Consider the following 18,571-nt stretch of genomic DNA (forward strand, 5'->3'; position numbering starts at 1 on the left):
GTTCACATCAACTACTTGGGAGCGATTGAAGACGAAGACCATGAAGAAATGCCAAATTTCACGAAAGATGATGACGATGTCAGTACTACTTTAGATATTTTACCAGGTATGCCAAATCCTCATTCATTATTAACAATGAAATGTATTGTGCATGGTCACGAAAAGATTATTTTGCATGATGATGGTAGCACACATGATTTTATTTCTGACAAGTTTGTAAAAGAATTGAATTTACATATTGTTCCAACTCATTATCGAATAAAAGTTGCATTATTAGGAACTAGATACAATGGTACACAAGAAGTTCATGATTTAGAAATTAAAATTGGCGATTATGTTGAGTGTATAAATTTCTTGGTTTTGCCTTTGCAAGCTAGTGACATTATTTTAGGAATGCCTTGGCATCACAAATATAATCCCGACATAGATTATTCCACACATTCAATGAAATTCATTATAATAGAAAACAAATCACATTACATGGAACATACACCTTTGATAATTTTCCATTGCTTAGTCACACATAGGCTAAATGTACATTGAGAAAATGTAGCAAATCATACTTAGTATGGATGAATGAAATTGAGGCTAAGGAAAATCAGATGCATCCTAGGCATGCACAATTTCTTTCACAATTTAAAGATTGAGGCTAAGGAAAATCAGATGCATCCTAGGCATGCACGATTTCTTTCACAATTTAAAGATTGTTTTGCTGCTGATTTATCCCCTGGTTTACCACCTACCTGTCCTGAAGATCATAAAATAGACTTAATCCCCGGTTCTCAACCACCATCTAAAGCACCTTATAACACAATCAAATTGAACAAAAAAAAATCCAAGCCTAAGTTGAAGAATTGTTAACCCGAGGACTCATTAGGCCCAATAGTTTTCCTTTTGGTGCACCTGTCCTATTAGTCAATAAGAAAAATAAAACCTATAGGATGTGCATTGACTATCCTGCCCTAAACAAGATCACTGTTAAGAATAGATATCCAATCCCTAGGGCAGACGACCTCAAGGATAAACTACAAGGAGCCACTATTTTTAGCAAGATAGATCTTAAATCTGATATCATCAAGTACAATTGGATACACCTGATATTTTCAAAACTGCATTTAGAACTCAATTTGTTCATTATGAATTCCTTGTTATGCACATTTTGGTTTGATTAATGCACCAGCTACATTCAGTCGTATGATGAATCGAATATTTTTGAAGTATCAGCATTGTGTAATTGTTTTCTTTGATGACATATTGGTTTTAAGTAAAAATGAGAATGAGAATTATGAACATTAATATTTGGTTTTCAAATTATTGAAAGAGATTCAATTATGTGCTAACCTTGAAAATAGTGAATTTTTCCATACCCAAATTGAATACTTAGGACATATTTTTTCTTTTGATGGTATTCAAGTTTATCCTAAAAATATAGAAGAAATTTTGAATTGGCCAATCCCTAGAAATGTGCATGAGTTACATTCTTTCTTAGATCATGCTAGCTTTTATAGAAAATTTGTGAGAAATTTTTCATTGCTTTCATTGCCTTTAACGAAATTATTAAAGAAAGGTGTTGTATATCATTGGTCTGATAATTAGCAAAAGTATTTTGATTTATTTAAATATGATTTAACACATGCACTTGTTTTGCAATTACCTAATTTTAATTGACCATTCTTTCACTGATGCTAGTGGATTAGAAATAGGAGCTATCCTTATGCAAGATTCACATCCCATAGCCTATTCTAGTAGCAAAATTAAACCTTTAGAGCTGAAATACTCTACCTATGATAAGGAATTGTTAGCTCTAGTACAAGCTTTATGTCAATGGAAACACTATCTAATGGGATCTGAATTCATGATCAAAACTGACCAACAAAGTATCAAACATCTTCTTAGTCAGCCACAAATTTCTGACCATCATATCAAATGGGCTGGTTTCATTCAAAGTTTCCATCCACTTATCCAATATCAACCTGGAAGAGAAAATGTTGTTGCCAATGCATTGAGTAGAAGACCAAGTATCCATAATATTTCCATTCTATCTTTTGATTCCCTTATCCCTATGAAAGATACCTATGGCCAAGACCCCAGTTTTCAAGTTGATTGGAATAAATTAGTTACTAATAACTGGATTCCAGTTGATTCTTTGTCTTATTTTGATGGATTTATGTTTTATAAGAAAAGATTATATGTCACTATTCCATTTAGATCATTTGTGTTGCACGAAATTCATTGTCCCCCATATCAAGGACATAGAAGTATTATATCTACTTTCCGAACATTGGTTGAAGATTTTTACTAGTCACAAATAAAATCAGATGTTTCTAAATTTGTTTCTGAAATTTTAATTTGTCAACGAGTCAAGCAACACCATGGTAAGCAATATGGTTTGTTAATGCCTTTACCAATTCGTGAAATGACTATGGGAACATATTTCAATGGGTTTTATAACTAGTTTTCCTAACACCCAAGCTAATCATGATATGATTTGGACTATCGTAGATTGATTTAGCAAACAAACATATTTTCTTCCATGCAGTAAGAAAATATGAACTGCATCTCAAGCTGCACAATTGTTTTTGAAGACTGTTTTCACTAACGATGGTTTTCCAAAAGTTATTATTATTTATCATGATTCTAGATTTTGCAATAATTTTTGGACTACTTTGTTTGCTAATTTAGGTACTAAGATTGATTTCTCATCTGCATTTCATCATGAAACCAATGGGCAAGCAGAAGCTACTAATAATACAATTCTAGATCTTTTGCGTGCATACACAATTTCAAAACCACAAATATGGGATACACACTTGTATTTACTTCAATTTGCATATAATATACCACATATAGCTACACAAAAAGCACCTTTTGAAATCATTTATGGACATAGATTGCCTACACCTGTTACATCATCATCAAACAAAGTGAAAGCTGTTGATGATATTGCCAATACACATGCTACTATTTTTACTGAAGTCAAAGACATGACTGTGAAAGCTTAGCAAACATACACTAGACAAACAAACAAGAAAAGAAAAGCCATGAGTTTCAAAGTTGATGATTATGTTTCGTTACACATTAAAAAGTGAAGATTGCAAAGTGTTAAGAAACACCCTGTTGTTAAGTTAGCCCCTAGATTTTATGGACCTTTCAAAATCATTCACAAAATCAATGACAATGCATTTAAATTAAAGCTACCCCAACACTGGAAAATTCATAATACTTTTTATATCAGTTTATTATGACCTTTTAGAGGCCAATTACGTGTCCATCCTGTCTTTGAAAACCCTCCTTTGTTAGAAGAAGAAACTGAAATCCTTGAACCTAAAACTATTCTAGATACTGACTTTATGACCACTAGAATAGGCCGTAGATATTCTAGATATTTGGTTAAATTTAAAAATCATCCTATTGAAGAGGCCCAATGGATGCATGCCCGTGGCCTAAGTGCTTACCCCTCAATGCTCGCTCCACATTGAGCTAATAGCAATTGAGGACAATTGCTATCCCACCCCGGGGATATGATGCCAGGAGGCATATTCCATGGTGGATTCTGTAAAACCACGGTGGATCTTGTGAGGTTTTTATTCCATGCTAGATTCCGTGAGGTTTTGCGATGGATTCTGTAAAACTATATTTATTTTTTGGGGCTCGTACACAAGGTGGATTCCTTGTGCGAGAAGTTGACAGGGACGCCTATACTTCTTGGGCATCAGATTAATTTAATGTACATGTGGGTGATTCCATAGCGGGTGATTTTGCAAAATACATATTTAAATTAATGGAAATTTATGAGTTTAGAGTGCACTCGTACTAAATTAAGGTTAAGACAGAGTTCCAACCTATTTATTTATTTTGTGGCTGAAGACTACTATGTATTCACTTTTGTCAGTTTAATTTTATTATTTTCTAACAATTGTTAATGCTTAAGTTGATATGTAGAGCAGGCAGTGGTAGCGTTGGGAAGCACTGGGCGATAGCGTGTATTCAAATTACCTAGAAGAAATTATACTTTTTTATGGGCAAGTGCTTTATCGTTATAGGCGTGATGCTAATATTTATTTAGACGTGCTTATTTATTGAAGTGCTTGATAAACATTTATTATTTGTATGCACATGGGCACTCGGTTTAAATATTTGATTGTTGGACATTGTATTTGGGCACAGCCTGACTTTTGGGGTACCCAACTACTTTATTCTTTATTTGGAAAAAAGAAAACACAAAAGCTAAAGCATGCTAATTGTAAAATTGGCATATTTTTTAGCTTGGACATTAATACGTTTATGAATACATTTCTATGGAGCACTCACACAAGGCATGGGGGGAAGATTGTACCCAATTAGTCTTTTTGCTTCATGACGTGCAAATCTTTCTTCTTGTTTTATGAGCTTTAGTAGAGTTATTTTGTTATTGGGGGCCTTTCGGGGCTCGCTACCCACACGCATCCAACATCCGATTTGCGCACCATTTTTCCATTGCACTACGGCTTTAGCATAATCACTTGTTGATGCCATGACCGCCATAGCTTCCAACATACTTGTTCCATTCCATCTAGGTTGATGGATGGTTATACATGATTTCTCTTGGGTAGAGACCACACCAAGGTGAAGCTTGGTCCATGCCATCTCATTAGAGGATGCAGTAATCACTAACTAGTTACTCTTCTCAGCACCTAAATTATTGTAGAGGACTCATACTCTACATAACTAACTAAGTCCATCAGTAAGTTTTATATAGAGAAAGCCAAGGTTTTCCATCCTTGAATGAACCCCATTTTATGGGAAGCGTAGCACACTCCTAATGGACACAATGAACATAGGTCCCCTCACAACCTAGATTCGGAGAGTGCCACTTATAGGCAACTCCTGGCAAACGCACCACCTGTTAGGACCAAAAACGGGTCCGACACTGGCTCTTTAGCACTAGCTAGACCTCTAAGACACAGAAGACAACCGACACGGCCTCACGGCTAGGTGCATCTAAGGGACATGCTATACTAAGCTCTAATATCAATCTCATATTTGTAATAGGACACAGCTCAATGTTTTCCTCCCCCTACTCCTCAAAGGGAGATCCCATACACATTGGTGTAATATACCACATATCACATACATAGGAGGCAACCTCTCGGTTGAAACACCATGGCCCCATTACAACTCTCCTACATCTCGAGGATTGGCGCCTTGATACACTGCTCCAACATAGAGAACAAACATACAAGCTCTATTCTTTTGTATATCGAACAATCCAAGAGTTGATATTTCCTCACTAAACTTACCCCAAGGAACCGCTCGTCTATCCTATAGCCTAGGAATCCTCACACACTCCTTGTTGGTCATTTATTAGGCAATCAAGTGCTATGCATCCAAGTTTTATACCATGTGGCATGCAAAATGCAGAAGTGTATGTCCATTGCGCAAAAATATTCTATGATTAGAAATCAGTCACGTGGTGTGCAAAAGAATCCTTTAATGATTTTTTATCTACTCATTGTTGCTACATTGCTAGAGACTAGCATTGAGTTTCCTCGTGTAAATTTAAATTTTTATCAGCCTATATGCTATACATAAACCAAATGAATCATAATTTTATGTATTTCCAACAACTAAATACACTCACAAATACTCTCTCCCCCTAACTATTTAGGTTTTGCAACGTTGCATAGTACGATTCATTTTTATCTCACTTTTCATGTATAAAGTAATAAAATTGTACCCTAACATAGAAACAACACTAATATGAGGCTTAATCCTCATGCCTCAACCTTGCTACACATCCACAAACATTAATCATATTTTTTCCTAACTATTTATCACGAAAAACCTAAATTTTTCCATTTTTCTCAATTTATTTATATTTATTTTCTTCAAAAATTATGAAAAATCACACTTCTGAGCTCCCACCAATCAAAAGCACTTAGCCCTACTTTTTAATTCATTTTTACTCAATGGGAACTCAAAACACTCACTAAAACCCCCAATTTTTATGATTTCATCAAAAACCACACTTTGCCAGTTTTACGTGTTTTGAGGAAAATTTATTATATCATCCAAATTTTTGGTTTTTTTTAATTTCAAAGATAATTCAGCATATGCAACCAAGATCAATCATCAACAATCATTTCCTCCAATTATCTTTCGTCAAATAAAGAAAAATACCACTTACTCATAGAAACCCACATGTTCAAGGCGTGTATCCTAAGATTGAGAGGCGACTGACGCTTCTCTCTTGCCACTAACACACTCTCCAGCCTCAATCTATGTCCCTACTGCTCCATTAGCATCGTTTGCTTCAAAATCATCATCACCCCCCTCCCCTTTCTCTCTTTCATTTATGCATATGAATACCCACTATGAGGAGAGAGGAGAGAGGAGAGAGAGATACTAAAAAATAAAAATTTTAAATTCTCCATTAAAACGGGCAAGCTTATAGCCATCTCATTTCTCTCTTTTTCCTGATCAAGAATCTCTCTCTCTCTCTCCAAACGAGTATGTATCGGAGGCATTGGAAAAAATTGAGGAGGCACATTGATGCTTCCCTCTTTGTTCACATTTTTCGCATTAATTTGAGGCTTCTTATTAAGCCTAAGGTTTAAAACATTAAAATAACTGGTTTAGTCTTGTGTGTTCACACACGTCCCGTAAGTGGATATTTCAGTTTTTAGAGGGCAAACAAACTCGGATTCGAGATCCGTCTTGATAGGCAACTTCGCATCATCAAAATCTATAAAGTGACCTTTGTCGCGTACTTTTCGGCTCCCAGATTGAGTAGTTGCTTTATAATGGCAAACCTTGCGGGGATTAAATGGGGGTTCAAACGACCTCCGATCGATGAACCGAGACTTGCATTGGATTCCTGACATCGAAATACATCTAGGAAAACTCTAGCTCAGTCATCCGCCATCGTTTGATCTTTCATGAAACTTGGCTCTTTAACACCTCTCGGGCACTTTTCAGCTCCAAAACGGGCTCCAACACTTCAAGAATGGGTCCAAATTGGATCCTAAAATTGAGCTCTCAGGCAGAAGGGGAGAGTGCAAGACAAGAGGGATGGAGTGTGAGATTGAGATTGTGATATATCCTTCTTTCCTACTTTTTCTCTTTTGATTGGACCACTTGAGTTGTGCATCTAGTTGTAAACAGAGTAGTAGGATTGAATTGAAGGAGCATCACTTTGATCATGAAGCCGCCACCATCAAGCATCTAAATGTATAAGGTGAGTTTACTACTATGAACTCTTGGTTGTTTGCTTTCTCAAAGAAAATGACTAATAAGAACATGGCCTTCACAAAAGCATAAAAGATGATCTTTTGTGATGTTGTTTGGCTAAAAGTAGTGTTAAATTCATTGAGTTGATTAGACATTGAAGCCCTCTCCTCCATGTGGAGATCAATGATTTTTTAAAGCCAATAAACCTACGAGATTGCACTTTTTTAAAATAATGGTCACAAAGCTTTTTTGATACACCAAATTTACCTACTATGTCTTTCACACCAAAATACAAGGACTTTGAGAGTGGCAACATAATAGTAGATCATATTAGCTCATCTTGTTCCTCCCATACATGTTCATCCATATTCTTAAGCTTAATCCCATTGCATTTGATTGGCTTAATTTGCTTCTTCTAGACCACTACACTATATACTTGGGTAATTCACTATATGTACACTCTCTATATCACCTTCTATATTTGCATTCAAGATCTATTTATAAATATCCTTATTTGTGAAGTTTCCATGAATAAAACATAATCCTTTTCTATTCAATCAGTAAGTAACCACTTTATATAGGACCCTTTTGTATATAAAACATGTGTACAAATGGTATTTTAAAAATTCCTTATGTTGAACCCATGTGATACATACATATATTTATGTGAATGACTTATATGAACTTGATGAAAAAGCCATAATGACAAAAGTATGCCTGCATACCAAAAACAATAAGGTATACCTCACTACAAGCTCCAAAGAGACCAAGGTGTACCAAAAACATAAACATAAACATAACTGCAAGCTCCAAATAGACCAATCAACTGCAAATGGAGTGTCCCTCAAAGCTAAACAATGGCTATCCAAATGTCAAACTAGCATAAATTTGATGTTAAAATGATATTTTAGCACTCTCAAAGGCATACACATTTTCTATAATTTGTCCCAAGTATTATGGCTATCTTTCAAGCATAAAACAATCTCATCAAAGACCAAGTACATGCAAATTACCTTTACAAATCAATTTTAGCCACATAATCTCTACAAAATGTGAACGTGAACCAGCATATGATATTTTCCAAGATGAAATATTCATCAAAATTTGTGTCCAATCCAATAATGAGGGAGTCTCCCAGGGCACCAATTTTTAAACCTTATAGAAAGGTTTTTGTACTAAAATGGATTCCCTTGAGCTTCCAAATAATGAAGAAACATCAAAAGCAGAATCAATCATAAAAATGAATCAAATAAGACCATTTTTAACATAAATAGCCTCTTGGAGCATCTTGATTAGTAGCACAATCCATATACATCACTGTCTCAGCAAACCATCAACTCTCTCTCTCTCTTTCTGTTTCTTTGTTACAAACACAAGCAGACCTCCTACTTCAAAACAAGCAAAGCTTGAGCTTAAGTAAGTCCCCTACTAAATCAAAGAAATCCTCATTTAAAAAATAAGGTGTTCCTATGCTTAATTAGCCCTTATGCTTTTCATCAAAACCATGTACCAAGATCTCTTCCAAGGTATCCAAAGTGAAGTTGTTTTGCTCCAAACCCACCACAAATGGCTACCAAATCATTGCCAAAGTGGGCTATTGCAGCCCCAAATTGAGTCTGAATGGCTCAAGCACCTACTTGACTTAGATCTAAATCCCGGTGCGATGGCAATAAGCATCATTATCGAAGAACATCAAATCCTTCACCTTTGAAACAAATCTTCATTCACACTCCTCACTCTATGTAGGAGCTCCCATGAACACTAAATGCCACTTTAATGCCAATTGAGAGGGAAGCAATGGTGGGATACAAGGTAGAAACTATAGAGTGCAAGGGAGTTGAAAGAGAGAAGAATACAAGAGAGTTATATGACTACAAAATGAATGGTACACTTACTCTTTTTTATCTTCTAGAGCCCCAAGAGAGACACCAAGGAAAAGGGGATTCTACTGCAAGAAAATCTATCTTGTAACATCAACAAGCTTTTATTTCATTCTTTTGATGACCAAAACAAAGAAAACGGCAATTCTTCACGCAGCATCATAGTAGATATCTCCCACGGATTTGATAGAATCAACCATAATCTTCAACATCTTCATAGAATCCACCAATAGAACAAAGAATACAAAGGAATAAAACATTTTTGAATGGAAATCAATCACATAGTATTCATCTTCAATGTCTTTATAGTTCTCTCTCTCAATCTCTCATATACGGTTACACTGTTTTGATAGAATTGACTATCTCTGGCTTTCTCTCTCTCTATCCATCAATAGTACATCATCTCCTCACTACAATAATCTCATGATAACTCTTAATAATCCTTCTTAGGTCGTGGATACACCTCCCAAGAGGTGTGTCTGATGTGAAGAGGCACCAGAGCCACTACAGTGTCTCTCCATAGCTCACTACTCTCACTGTCACTTTAGTCTTCAACAACTGCTTCTTCCATTTGTTTTAGCTCTTTTGAACTTAGATTCATCCTTTCCAAAAGTTAGAAAAATTTCCCAAAGTCACACATACTTTCTATAGAACACTTACAGAAGATCTACAGAACAGTATAGTACAGTACTAGAGCAGATACAGAACAATTACAGAGCAGAGATAGAGCAGAGACAGAGGCTCTACAGAAGGTTTAGAGAGGGTAACTGAAGGTCATCAAAACCTCATAACTCATACTAAAACCATTCCAAACTATCAAAAACTATTCAATAAGCTTACAAAAGATCGCAACCTTCATCAGTCATCAATCCATGATTCATACAGAAGAAAATCAGAACAAAACAGAAGCTATACAGAAGGTATACAGAACCAATCAGAACCTCAACAGAACCTATCAGAACATCATAGAACTTCATATCTCTATTAAGAATCATCATGAAATTTCCAAACATAATCAATATCATCCAAAACACTCTCAAGTACTTCCATTAACAACCATACATCACTCTAAATCCATCAAAAATCAATCATTCAGACCTCAAAAACAACAAAAATCAATCAAAAATTTAGTCTTTTTCCACTCTCAACATATCTCCATACTTAGAAAGGAAGCGTCCTCACGACCTAAGGAAAAGAAGAATATAAGTTCACTAAAGATCTCAATTTTATCTTCGTAGGATCTTCAATAATCTCGCCAAACCACAACCCCAACTTATCACCTGTGTTTCTAGAAAAAACTACTAAAGGAAAACATCGTTATTCATTAGCTCATCTGATAAACAATTAAAAGTCATAACAAATTTGTAAAGGATATAAGAGGTTTTTCTTTAGCTTTCCACCATATGTTGTCCATCCACCATCAATGGTTTGAAAAGAGCTCTCGAACAAATTATTCTCAATCAGCACGAACTCATCACATACAATTATTACAACACACACAAACACTAACATAACCATCTAAATGACACCTCCAAAAAGAGGTATATATCATTAAGAATAATCCAAAATACATTGCAAAGGAATCAATGAAGGTGATCCCTTTTGAAGGCTTTGTGGTTTCGAAAATGATCCATGGAGAAGGGCTCATCCACAAATGTCTTTGGAGGATTTTGAAAGAACTGTAGGCAGCACATCCTTTCTAGCAAAACAAGGTATTTGCTAGGTAGACATAGGGCATGAAAATATAGGACATCCAACTGTTAGGAATCAATGTTCACATTGACATTCATACAAAGTTTTGGAATGGCCTTTTGATTGTTATGGGAATGCCGATGCATGTATGCTAGATACCAAGCAAAATGAGCTGTCAATCTCACTGAAGGATCTAGAGATTGTGAATATTAGTGAGCAAAATGAAGGTAATTCTAGTATGCTTGACTAGCAATAGTCCAGTCCCCTGGAATTTATTGGCCAGTTTATCTGGGGTCCTGTGAGAGAATTGGTTGAGCTCCATCCTCTTCTTCTGGGAATCTGCTTATCAAATCCATCATACCCACTAACCAACTAAGGGGGTTGAGAAATAGAAGTGGCAGGAGATGCAAGTGGAATAAGTAAAAGAGGATGAAGAGATGGGTAGGAAAAATCATAAAAGAAGAAATAGGCTAAAGAAGGAGTGGCTGAAAATTTAAGTGAATCTGTTAGGAAAGGTGTCAATTGATAAACAGAAAAAGTAGAAGGTATATGGATAGATGGAGAAGGACATGGTGGAGAAGAAGAAAAAACTCGATCTTCGATGAAAGAACAATAGGTAAATATAGGAAGTTGAGGAAAACCTTGAGGTTGGAAAAGAAGAGGTAAGATTGATGCTGAATTAGTTTGATAAAGGGAAAGATAAGTATCATAGCGATGGGCCATTTAATGATAGTACAATAGGGTAGGAACAAAGGGACCTAGGACAGATCTTCTCTGATAGGCATAAAAAAGGATGAATCAAATGGATGGTTCTTGGAAAGATAAGCTAGGAGATCCACCCTTAGTTGGTTAGTGCTCTGCACATAAGTAGAAGTTGTATTCTGACGTTGATTCAGGACCACAGAATCAATCATTGAATGCCATGAATTGTCAGGGCAAGTAGCCATTTTTGAAGAATAACACTGGAACATGTCATCTATCCGCAACTCCAAATAGTTGACATACAAAACAGCTTGCAAAACCACATCCCCCACATAGCAGGCCAGATCTACATCATCTGAAATCAATAGATTTCCTCGTAAATATATGTAAGACAGCAACATGGTATCTGTCATCACAGAATCTTAAAACACCATGCGCTCCAACCATCCTCTGGAAGAGAAAGATCCATCGTTGAAAGCTTCATATAGAAGGCCAACTTCTGCAACTGATAGTGGACAAAGAAAGAATGGTCTGGAGGAATGTACTCCTGAAAGTGCTTAAATGTAAACCATAACAAATCCATCATAGACTACAATCTTTCCACTTTATCTTGAAACAAGGGACACAATGTGGCCTATCTCTCGAGGACTGCCAAGTCCTGCTTAGAGATAGAAGGAATAATAGGAACATTAGGGCTTGGAGGAACAGACCGTGACTGTGCCAATTGGTCTTGCAACTGCTTAATTTGGGAAGCTTGTGATTTCATTGTATTATGAGCAGTCTGTAAGGCTGACAGTTTTGCATCTAAAAGAGTCTAAAACTCTTGAGCTTCTTTGGACATTCTCTCTTTCTCCTCTGAGACTCTAGTGACCTCTGACTGAGCTTCTGTCAATTGAATCTTCGAAGAAGATATTTCTTCTCTCTGGGTCTCAATCATTTGGGTATGCTGCTCCATCTGCTTAAACAGATATGCAAGAGTATCTTTAGTAGAGGCTAACTCTGAGGTTGCCTTATGCAACTGGTCTTTGGATTGCATCAGTTCTTCATAGAAAGAAGCATACAACTGTTGAACACAGGCTGTCACACTGAAAGTTCAATCGAGCTCTGGATGTCATTACAAAGAAATGGAATAGCATCTCCTGACACTAAATTGTTCAGCGAAGGGACCGATATGTCTAAAGAACCCTCTCTATGTGCCCTGAATAAATTGTTATATATGAGGTAAGCAGGGAGGTCACTACCAGATTTAGCAAGAATTGTGACTGAAGGAAGGACTGAGGGAGTTTTATGTGCCACACGCTTCAAGTGCTTCCGTTGAATGACCAATGGAGGAGGGAAATCAAGATTCTCTATGTCAATAGGTTCTGACTCTTTTGAAGGTGGAGGGGGAGGAACTGGATCAGATGGAGAAGGCGGTAGCACACCCTTCTTAAGACCTAAGTATGCCAAGAAAGCATATAGGTAGGAACCATAAGTGACATTTGTGACATTCCCTCTGGTTACTTTGACAAAATGTTGGTCCATCTTTGTAAGCAGGTAAGTACTCCAATCAATGGCCACCCCTTTTAACACCATCTTAGAAGCTGTGAAGAGTTCTTTGGATAAATAATGGGATGGTGTTTTGGTAGGCATAAACCTGTCTTGGAGGAACTGATAGACTAACTTCCAAAGAGGATCAGTGATCATGGAAAAAGATACTCCTGAAGTTTTTATCGCTTTCTTGACATCCAGAATCTCTTTGGTTTGCTTCTGTAACAGCTTGAAAATCTCATCGTTGGAGAATAATTGTCTAGCTGTAACAAAGGGCTCTCCTTTGTAGGGAAGAGACAAAGCTTTCCCTAACCCTCGAGGTGTCAACACCATGGAAGTGCCATGAACCAAACCCGACTTCTTACTGTATGATGCAAGAAACTCATCACACAAGGATGGATCATCTGGAATCAATGGGAATGAAGCAACCACGAAAGTCGCAAGTCCTGCTTTCACTATAGGCTCAAAAGCCAGTAGGGGATAATAATCCCTACTGATCAACGGGACATACTGGATAGGAGGAGCGTGAGGCACCATTTAGATGGAAAACACACACACCACAAACACAGACAATCACAAAGAATGCCTGCAAAACAACCAAAATAGCTATAAAAAAGAAATTGATCAAAAGAAAGACACACATAGACATAACTAACCAATTTACCACCCCCAAACAACCCACATCCTCGAAAAAATTCAGCATGACCTCTACACATATGCGACTGAAAACTTCATGGGATGCAACAAGCAGCCACCCAAAACCCCATATCAGGCAAGAAATAAAGAAGAACGACAAATCGTACCCGTAATCGTAGCACATAAGCAATCCAGAATACCATAAAAATCTAATCAAGACATGACCATAACTTTGACCAACAACTTTAGCTAAGAGGACTTTATGTGCCCATCCCACAAAGCATGTTTATTAAAAAGGGAGAAAAAAGTGTAATGAGGGAAAAAATGGTTTTAATGAAGAGTTCATTTTAAGAAATTATTAACAATGGGTGACATTTTATTAGGTGATAAACCTTAGTAAGAAAACGACGGTTCCTTCTTAAAATTTTAATTACAATTTATAGGGTGAAGCGGTGCTTTAACGAAACCCGGACTGCGATTCCGAGACTGGGTCTCTAAATGCAAATTCATTAATTAAAAATTAATGGTGATGTGGAGCACTTTTTGGCCAGCGCGTGCTTTTTTGTGATGGTTGGTTCATTTTACTAAAAATTAAAGTGCCTCTTAAGCGCACGTAGCACGTGTAAAGTGAACGCCTAGTTGATTTTAAATTATTAGAAATTGTGTGTTTAGCGCGAATGCACATGAAAAAGTGGGTGAATATAGTTCGTTTTAGCAATTAATTGTGGTTAAGGGATAATGAAAATGAAAAAAGATTAAAAAATAAATACATGGTAGGGATGTGTATGCAATAGACTGAAGGCACACAAAGTAGTCTCCAAATGCAAGGAATCTAGTCAAAAAAAATCATTAAAGTACGAGACTTGAAGAGGAGATGTACCCAGGGAGGCAACCTACAAGTCTCGTACTTTAATGATTTGTAAGAAGGGTCGTCTGTTAGAAGGACAGACGGACTGATATTGCAGAGACAGTGCACCAAGGGAGGTGGCTTCAAATTACTTGCTGGAAAGGTTCTGCTGTTGATGAGTCAACTGTCTTGAACTGTGGGGCGTTACCACCTTTTCCACAGTCAGCTTCTCGCCCAAGGGTGTTTCCACCTTTTCTTGGAGTGAGGCCTGTTATGATAGGGAATTTCTTCCTTTTCTCCCATAACAGTTTGTTTATTTTTGTTGTTTTTTTTCTTTTTATTTTTCTTGTTCTTGTTCTTTTTCTTTTTCTTTTTTTTTTCATTAAGAAAGAGAATGGTAGAAATACCATATGTTAGGACCAACCTTGCCACCGTTGTTGGATCAGATAAGAAGAGAACAAGGTCGGGTTGAGATGTTTCTGCGAGGGATTAGCAGAACGAGACCACCTCATGAGGAGAATCATAAGGGCTATCAGAAGCATGATGAGAAGGACAGTGCGACACCCAAAAGGGGGAGGGTAGGTCGATTGTGATTGTCAAGATCCCCAGGGAGGGAAGTACTTTTTCAGACGATAGTCATTGATCAGGAAGGGATCATTAGAGGCATCAACGATCTGCACCTGAACAGAGCTGTTATAAGATTGAAAAAAAGTACCTTGTACGAACCCATCCACCGTTGTTGAAGCTTGCCAGGAAACTTTCCAAACCTCGAATCATAGGCCAGAACAAGATCATCGTCTTTGAACTCCTTGTGCTTGATGAAACTGTCATGATAGGCTTTGTGTCACGCTTGAGTGGTTTCCATGCATTGTAGGGCCATCCGGCGTATCTCATCCAAGCATTCCAAGTGCAGGAGATGGCGTTGTAGTGACTCATTATCTCCCAAGCGTTCTTTAACTGCCACTCCCAAAGAGAAAAATTCCAATCCAACAAGGAAGACGGCTTCTGTACCATACACTAACTAGAAAGGGGTTTGTCCTATAGCTGCCTTATGGGAGGTTCTGTATGCCCAGAGGGCCTCTATAAGTTGATCGTCCCAGCCGCAACGATGTGCGGCAATCGTTCTTGTCAAAATCGAGCAAAGGATGCAATTGGTGACTTCAACTTGGCCGTTGGCTCTGGGGTAATAGGGAGTGGACTTGAGATGGTGGATCTTATACAGCTCTGTCAACTTCTCCATGATTTTGTTAAGGAAATGAGTACCTCGGTCACTTACCTGCTCGAGGGGATTGCCAAAACGGGTGATAATATTCTCGTACATAAACAGGGCTATGTTGTTACCATTGTCCTATTTCAGAGCTTTAGCTTCACACCACTTTGTGACATAATCCGTACATACTAGGATGTATATGTTATGCTTCCGTCTGGTAGGTGGATCAATGGGACCCACGAAATCAATCCCCCACTTCTCGAATGGCTTTAGGGGAAGAATTGGTTGCAGTGGCATGACACTTGTTTTGGTGGGTTTTCCCATTCGCTGTGATAAGCATCACATCTCTTGCGGTAATCATATGCATCCTCGTGGAGGGTCGGCCACCAGTATCCTGCTAATAGAGCCTTCTTGGTTGTCGCTTCTTCTGGAAGTGTCTACCACATGGTTCGTCATGGCATGCTTTCAATACTATGCCGATTTCATCCCCTGCAACACATCTTCACAATACTTCATCTTTGCCTCTCTTGTACAGTGCACCGCCAACAAGCAAAGCGTAGGGGGTTGATTCTAACAGAAGCTTCTTCTTCTCACGGCTTGAGATGCCAGGAGGATACTGTTGAGTTGCTAGGATATTGGCTATGTCTGCATACCAGGGAGTAATTGTTTCAACTAGAAACAAAGAAGCATCAGGAAGGTCTGGGTCATCCTGTTCTTCTTCTGTAGTTTGAGGGATCCGTGACAGATGATCAGCTAGGACATGGAAACGGCCAGGCTTAGTGACCACTTCAAAATCAAACTCCTGGAATAGGAGTAGCCATCTCATCAATTGTCCTTTAACATCTGCTTTGTTCATTAGGAAGGACATGGCTTCATGATCCACGTAGAAATTGAAATGCGTTGACAGTAGATAGTGTCGAAACTTTTCCAATGCAAACACCATTGCCAAGCACTCAAGCTTTGTCACTCTGTAGTTCCATTCCCTATCAGTGACCTTTCGGCTTGCATAATATATTGGTTGATCTAATTTAAAAGGGCCCTTTTGACATAGGACATCACCTAGCCCTTCAACTGATGCATCTGTGTGCACATGGAACTCCTTCATCCAGTCAGGAGGCTGCAAGATAGATGCTTGGATAAGGCACTGTTTTAGGGTTTTAAATGCTTCTTCAGAATCATCATCCAAAGGAAAACCGCATCTTTCCTTAGGAGCTTGTGTAGAGGGGCTGCCTTGGTTGCAAAATGTGCAATAAATCTTCTGTGTAGTAGCCCACATGGCCGAGAAATCCTCTCAATTGCTTGAGGATTGTTGGTGCTGTCAAGGCGGAAATCTTCTCAATCTTTGCTGGGTCTATTGCAATCCCTTGTGCGGAGACAATATGGCCCAAAAGAACTCCTGATGAGATGCCAAAGATACATTTGTCGGGATTGAGAGAAATCCCATACTCGCGGCATCTGTCAAAACATTGCTCTAGGTGTCCCCAGTGCTCGCGGATTAAGCTATAGATACAGAAGTCATCGAGATACACCTCAATGAAATCATGAAGATGATTCTGGAAGGCAGCCATCATTACTCGTTGGAAGGTGGTAGGAGCATTACAGAGCCCAAATGGCATCACTCTATATGCATAGGTCCCCCATTCTGTGGTGAAGGTTTTTTTGGATTGGTCCTCTTTTGCAATTTGGACTTGGTTATATCCGCTCAATCCATCTAAGAGGGAATACAGCTCATGGCCTACCACTCTGTCCAACAGAAGGGATAGGAAAATGATCCTTCTTCATCTTCGAATTGAGCTTTCAAAATTCCATACATATTCGAAGTTTCCCGTTCTTCTTAGGTACTACCAAAATAGGCGAAACCCATTCATTGTTAGCCACAGGATAAATAAACTGTGCTTCAAGAAGTTTTAATAATTGAGCCTTCATTAGAGCAGAATAATTAGGATTCATACGCCTTTGTCTTTGCCTTACAGGTTTGGCATCAGGCTCTAGGTAAATGTGATGTTGACATACTGTGGGATCAATCCCCTTTAGATCTTTATATGACCAAGAACACACGTCTAAGTTCTCTTTGAGTAGGTCTCGCAGGACCACTAGTTCTTCTTCTGGAAGATTGAGACCCAGTTTTAGGTGACGTTTAGTACCATCAGTATCTAGGAACATCACTTGTTTTTCACCTTCTACCTCATGGATAAACATCCCACGGATTGCTTCTAGATAGAGGTCTGACTCTTTCAAGAGAGTAGTATCCTCGTCTGATGTTCTACTAGAACCAGTGTCCTCCTTTTGAATAGATGATTCATTTGTCTGTTGAGGTTGCTGAAAAGATATCGGAGCTTTGTTTACTTCTGTGTGAGTGGTAACCTCTTCAAGACTTAGGGATTCATCTTCAGAGGACGCGTCCAGAAATATCACATAGCACGGAGCTTCTAGAGGCCGTGACTCTTAGGGCTTTGGCTTCTGTTGACAAGGAGCATCATCATCATCTTTTCTCCAAAATGAATGGTTAGGGCGATAGGAGCCACTAGTGAACTTAATTTTTATGCTTTTAATCCATTTCTTGTACAGATTCTGCATACTTTGTGGTCCATTGATCAACCCAAATGGAACCATGGTCATTCCATCCAGTACCCTGAGATCTTCGACCTTTGAGGTCTTTGTAGAGCACTTTAGCCTTCGAAATCAGCCTCTCTCAATGGCGCGGCTCTGATACCATGTCAAGAATTTCATGGTAGGGGGACTTGCTCAAGATGTTGCGCCAAACATACACAGAATCGCGTGGTGGGGGGACTTGCTCAAGATGCTACGCCAAACACACACAGAATGCACAAGGAGAAGCTCACTCAAGAGACAAGAAGAGAGATG

Source organism: Lygodium microphyllum, chromosome 26, assembly GCF_053477565.2.
Source record: "Lygodium microphyllum isolate KBCC chromosome 26, Lygodium_microphyllum_v1.1.10, whole genome shotgun sequence".
NCBI classification, from domain to species: Eukaryota; Viridiplantae; Streptophyta; class Polypodiopsida; order Schizaeales; family Lygodiaceae; genus Lygodium; species Lygodium microphyllum.